General features: G+C 42.4%; 1 protein-coding gene across 1 annotated transcript in view; it reads right to left on the reverse strand.

Annotated features, from left to right (window-relative positions):
- The window catches only part of LOC103768686 (retinal dehydrogenase 2-like), a gene marked incomplete at its 5' end in the record, with an annotated part of 30,456 nt that overhangs the window by 14,661 nt on the left and 9,061 nt on the right, over positions 1–6,734 (reverse strand). The gene's annotated exons all lie outside the window — the stretch shown is intronic.

Here is a 6,734-nt window from a genome sequence, read left to right on the forward strand (position 1 = left end):
ACTCCCCATCCTCGTTTTGAATAGGCTTCAAGATTGATATCAGGAGTATCCCTGGATAGCTTGTGAAGTACCAAAACCTTGTAAGCTACATGGAGGGTGAGGCAGATGTAATTTGGCCCATCTCAAAGAAAACAATTTGTTATTCAGATCAACAACAACAAAAAAGATTAAGGAAGCATTATGTGGCACCCTTGTGCAAAAAAAGATATTCGAAGAATAGTCCTGGATGGATCTGATCACAGACTGTGAACTGTGTGGCCTTAGGCATTGAGAGTGCAGCATGATATCAGACATCTGATTGTTGCTTATTTATGCCTTCTGTGCTTGGAATTTTAAGGTCTCTTTCAAGAGGAGGATTACACAGTCACATTTGAAATATTTTGTGCAGGGATTTGTTCAACAAAGCCTGATGCCTTTCATATTCTCTTAATTTTCTGTTTTCAGACAGGAATCAATGTTTCTAAGGGGTACAGTTGGGTTTGCCTGTTACTGTTACAGCTCTGGAAGTCTTAGGAGTCAAAAGCAGACCTCCAAGGCTTGTGATACGTCCTTTCACTGCAGCTCGGCAGAATGCCTGTCTTCTCCTCTGCTCTGAGCCTTCGTTTGATTGCAAATACACACTAAGGCATTAGGGGAGCAGCAGTCCAGCTGGACAGCAGGTCATGTTCTTGCACACTGCCACAGACGAGACTGTGAAGGTAAGACTGCGCAGGAAGCTACGTGGATTAAGAGATTCCACAAACCGCAAAAATTGACCGAGGGGGCAACATCTTCAGTTCCTGAGGCTTTTTAAGGAACTGGGCTGCCTGTCTTCTCTACTGCACCTTCTTAGGATAGTGAGAAACTATCTGAAGAACAGTAAGTGTTTGAAGTTACAAGAGGCTGATTAAGTTTTGAGGATAGTATGATCAGGCAGGAGTTTTGTTTTCTGGAAGTGCATTTTTCGCTCTACAGCTATTGAGGCGCTGGATGTCAGTGTTTTGGCAAAACCTTCAAACCTACACTGCTGCTTAATCTGGCTGACTTTTCTTTTTCTTTTTTGAGTTCCAGATTGTATGCAAAATCTTTCTTAGAAACGTTTTAGGACCACGTGGCATGTCCAGAGTGTGTCTCCAGCAACGGCAAGTGATTTCTGAAATAATGGCATGAAGGTATCCTTCATGAGGAAGCTTTATTTGTGCCATGCACTATGTGAGCCGCAGCCCTGAAAAAGAGCATAGTGAATAGTGCAGCACAAGTAAAAAGGAAATCCCAAACAGAAATTCTAGGAGAGAATCCTAAGCTATAAATTGCTCATTTGTTCCTTGGGTTAAATCGTGGTCCCACGGAAGTCTGTGGCTAAACTCATTAACTTTCACAGGGCTGATAAACCACCCTATTTGTTTCAGTTTTAAAAAAGGCAAATCCTTTGACATGCATCTTTTACAGGCAAAGAGGCACAACAGTTGTCCAAGGACAGCTCCCAGAATTCTACCAAAAACACCCAAGGAGGGAAAAGGGAAACGACTATTTTCATTCAGGAGGCTCAAGCTGTCTAAGATGTGATCAAAAAGATTCAGCAGAAGCAGGAATAAATGATAACGTAGCCTCCCTAAATTCTTACATTGAACAGAACATGTGTGTAGCATGGTAAGCTAACAGACTTCTCAGAACTGGTCAAATCCAAAATCAAGAGATCGTGTGATCCAGGAGAGTTGACACAAGCCATTGCTCATGCAGTAGGTAGACATTCTGTCTACATCATGCATTGTGGCATTCACCTCACTTCAGAAATGAAAGGAGAATCCTGCTGAGTAAATTAGAATCAGTGGTAATACAGCTGTTAGCTACAAACATTTGTTTGGCATGAATCAATCTTGACTCTCCTGTAGTGTGCTTTGATAGTCTATCTAGTATCTTGTTGACTAACGATGAGATCATGTTTTGTTAATCTAAGTGCATAAAGAAAACATTCTGCCAAGCAAAAAGGGGACTCTTTTGCTGGGGTTTATTGCAGTTGTTTATAGACCTTTTGTTTACATAGGCATCCAAACCAATTTGTTGGATATTTATTTGGGTTACTCCACAGAACTGCAGGAGCACAGACCTGAATCCTGTCTTCAATCTGTCTGCATTTTAATGGGTCATAGTTTGAACAAAGTGGAAACCAGCCTCTTAAGATACATTTCTTGTTGGCCAGGGCTTCAAACGTTTTGTGTGTTATCTACAATTTTCATCCTGAGAGCATTTAACAACTGGAGAGAGTTGTAAGCCACTCTGATCTGGAGGTAACACATTTGGGTTTGAACAGAAGTTATTAGAACTCATTAAACTTTTGTAACAAGCAAAATAAAATTTTTAATCCAGCCAGTGCTTTAAATGCACATATTTTTAGATGTCTAACTTCTAGCTCTCCATAATAATTTCTAGTCTTAAGCCCGGAACATACTGCACCTAACTATTCTGTGTGCACCAGGAACATAGGGGTATGCAGCTCCCATTCGAAGGGAGCAGAGATACACAGGACACGGCCAGAGAGCTCACAGCAGTCAGAATGGCTGCACTTGCAAAGCCTGTAACTGAATTCACAGATAGAGTGGAAATACAGGCAAATGAAGAGTAAAGCAGCTTCTGATTGGCTGTTCTTCACTGGTGTTTGACAGTCTCGGTACTTAGCAGAAGTTCTTTTGGACGATAAGAACGTCATATGAAGAACCTGCCTGTATTTCTGATACGTGTAAAAAACTGTGCCCTCATTGGTACTGGCCACGGAAATAAATAAGGTCTACTGTTCATTGAACTGGGGAAGAGAAGAGACTTGGGTAACCTCTCCCGTGCTGCTGAGCTCTTGCAGCCCAGCAGCAATCCTGAGTTTGGATCTGTTCTTAAGCTCAGAAAATTTAAATGACTGAGTTTTATTTTAATTAAATTCTTGTTAGTAATTTTTTAAAAGGAACTCAAATAGCCAGGAATACATGGAGCAGTGAAGAAACTGAGGCAGGGGGGCAGAGTGAAACGGCAGGGCATGTGTAGTGAGCAACAGGGATAGTGTGGGAGATGGTTGAGCTCTACATAACCACTCCCAAGGTCCTGGTGAGTGAGAGTTTCATCCTTCAGGAAGATCAACAAGAAATACATTAATCTAAGTTGGTTATGGGCTTTCAAGGAAAGGTAGGAAAGGGACAGGAGCAAGTGTTGACATGGTCAGATTGTCTGGAAGAAAGATTGGGTTTGGCAGTTTAGGTTTCATCTGATGGCAAGGAAAACATGTGTCAGTGAAGCCTGAGAGAAGACTGCCATATTGAAGGTGGATCATGGATTAGCCTTGGTTCACTAAAACCAACCCAGTAAAAATTAACACTTTTGTTAAAATGCCCGTACCAAACAAGCTGCTGAGGAGTACAAACCAAAAGCAAGCAGAGAAGCCAAGAAAGCTGCTAGCATCTAAGGCGTCACAGTATTTTTGGGCTTGGTTTCATCCTCTGTATGAGTTTCTTTCTTTCAGTGTGACAGTTGTTAAAGTGAAATTCATAGCCTAGCAGTGTCTGCAGAACTCCTCCTAGTGAACTGTAGAGGGATGAATCTTAAGAGCCACGCAGTAGCGGACTGGGAGAGGAGGTGATCCATGGGAAGGCATTTCCCAAGAAGCAGGCAGGCTAAGGGATGAAACAGTTGGCAGACTACTCTTAATGTGCATGAACTAGCCCATAAAAGGGGGGGACAGGAAAGAGGGAGAGAAGTGGAATCAAACAATATTGGTACCACAGAAAAAGAGCTCTTTTATGATTTTTCAGATATTATTTGGGAGGTAACATGTGAAAAGTAAGCAGTGGTACTTAAAACAGTTTTCAAAGCACTATAGAATCGAATAAACAAGAAATGGTGCAAACTAGAAGCGTCACGAGTTGGCAATCCGTATTATGACTGAGAAGTCATTCATTCGCGTGTTGTCATGGCTTAGCCATGGCTTGTGGCCCCAGACTAGTCGGGAGCGTCAAGAGGTACTGGACTAACGCACGGATGACAAGGCCATTGGTTGCTATTAAACACAATTGTCCACAGGCACTTTTGGGCTCAGGAAGTCTTTAAATGGTTGATTAGCAGAAGCTGTGAGGCTACAGCAAGGAAAGGATCAGTCTGCACATGCTCTCTTCTTCTGTAAGCATCTGTTACTGGTCATGTTGCAAGATAAGGTGCTAGGCTGGAGGGATCTTTGGTGTGGCTATGTCAGGCTTTATTGGGTTAAGGTCATGAACTTGGCCTTTTGGCTCATATTTCTAAGGACTGGGTTCTACAAATTTTGGAAAACATAAGCAATAGGAAGAACAGCCCATTTTCTGCCTTTAAAAAAAACTTTGAAGGAAGTAGATAATAATAGTCTGGGTTTTGTGATTTTTACAAGCAAAAGGGGAGTATATACTTCAAAGGTAAAGAACTTTCTTCTTTTTTCCAAAAGAAACTCATGGTGAAAACATGAGAAAAACCTGTGCTTCAGACATGTACACTTGAAGATCTTTGCTTTTGAACTGATCAGTTTTATCGTTAACTTGCTCAAGTTGAAAGCATTAACTGCCTTAACTAGCACCTGGGTGAAATGGGGGAATGGAAGAGTTTATGTATCTGATGCCTATCGGAAATCCACATCATTGGAGTGTACAGTTGACATACCTCAGACAAGACCACAGAGACAAAATACTTCCATTATTATTTCATTAGAAATTGAAATCTGTTTTGGAGAAGTCAGAGACTATAGTACAGCTCATATCACAGCATTGGGTTTAAAATGTTACAATGTTGACTTGCTGTTACAAAAATTCAGTGTTACAGGAAATCAGAAACAATATGGAATAGTTTACACTAACTCTGTATTAAAATGTTCCATCTGTTCTTGCTTTAGGTTCTTAGAGAATTGCTTTTTCATCTCTGTAATGCTTTTCACTTCCTATTAGTAAGGCTTTTAAAGGTAGGCACCGAGTTAGTATAAAACCCACAGCTTTTGAGTTTAAACGCCTATTAAAACTAAAGCTGTCTGGAACTACAATAAAAATTTATTTTGGCTACAAAAGACAACTTTGAAACCTAACCCATCTGTATTTTTCCTCCTCCAAACAGTGCAACATCCTGTATAATAGGATATTTATCTTAAACAGAGACCACATATCTTTATGAAAACAATTGTTTCAACTTAATTTATGGGGGGTAATCAGCTCATATTTAAGTTTTCAGTATTCCAGGATGCTAATATAAATTGGTTGCAGGACATGTAATGACTAGAGTAATCCCATAGAATAATCTGCAGTCCGATGTTGCCACCAATATAGAATGGAACCTGCATATAGTATAATCTACAATTGTCATTAAAAAATCATGTACAGGCTTATAGTAATTGCAAAACAGCTGTGTGTGTGCAAATGAGGCATACAACTGCAGCACATTGTACTGGTAATTTAGACTCGTGTATGGTGACTTCCAAACCTGATCACAGGGTAATTCCACCCACACATACCTAGTACAGCTGCTTGGTCAGTGAATTTATCGATGCAAATCCAAACCAAATGGACTTACCCTGAAAAGTAGCATCCCTGTGATGCATAAAGCCTCCCACTGCCACAAGTGGGAGTCAATCATACAAAAGAGACTGGATCTCGGGGAGGGGGGGGGCAATATTAGCTCCCTCCATACAATAGTTTGTCAAATTTTGAGTTGAAAAGGGCCCAGTCTAGCACTCTCTAAATACAACCCAGCCCTGAAACTCTCACTGAGATTCCTTTCTGTCTCTCTGCCTTCAGAGGATGAGATAAGGCCCCTTCTCCTGTGACTGCAGTCTGGAGTACCTCTATCATCCCCACCCCAACCCTGATAACAGCCAGTTTTGCACATATGTGAGAGCAAGACAATGTTGAGGGATTTGGTACTCTTGCTGTGGATTGCAGCTTTTGTCTTCAGACTGAACCTCCTCTGTAACATCTGCAGCATCAGGTTCAACAGGGCCAAAGGCCAGGTCCTGCACTTGGGTCACAACAACCCCCTGCAACACTACAGGCTTGGGGAGGATTGGCTGGAAAGCTGCCCGGTGGAAAAGGACCTGGGGGTGCTGTTTGACAGCCAGCTGAACATGGGCCAGCAGTGTGCCCAGGTGACCAGGAAGGCCAGGAGCATCCTGGCTTGGATCAGTAATAGTGTGACCTGCAGAACTAAGGAAGTGATTGTGCCCCTGTGCTCATCACTGGTGAGGCTGCACCTTGAATACTGGCTTGAGTTTTGGGCCCCCCACTCCCAGAAGGGAATGGAGGGGCTGGTGTGTGTCTGTGTCCAAAGAAGAGCCAAAAAATTGGTGAATGGTCCAGAGCACAAGTCTTAGGCGGAGTGGCTGAGGGAACTGGGGTTGTTTAGCCTGGAGAAAAGGAGGCTCAGGGGACACCTTATTGACCTCTACAACTACCTGAAAAGAGGTTGTAGGGAGGTGGGGGTCGGTCTCTTCTCTCAAGTAACAAGTGATAGGACAAGAGGAAATGGCATCAGAGCTGAAGTACATTTGCCCCCAGTTTGTGCCCTTCCCTCTCCCTAAGTAAGCCAAGATACACAAATTATGGATGCTAAAGCAGCATTTATGTGTGCTGTGGTATACACGGGATGTTCTGTCTACTTCCATGTGATTCACATCCTTATAAGCCCACAGGAAATCCCAGCAATATTTTTCCAGGCATATCTCCTGTGCCGAGGTGCCGAGCACAGCAGGGGTGGGAGGGAAGAAG

This window comes from Merops nubicus, unplaced genomic scaffold (genome assembly GCF_000691845.1).
Source record: "Merops nubicus isolate BGI_N331 unplaced genomic scaffold, ASM69184v1 scaffold25692, whole genome shotgun sequence".
NCBI classification, from domain to species: domain Eukaryota; kingdom Metazoa; phylum Chordata; class Aves; order Coraciiformes; family Meropidae; genus Merops; species Merops nubicus.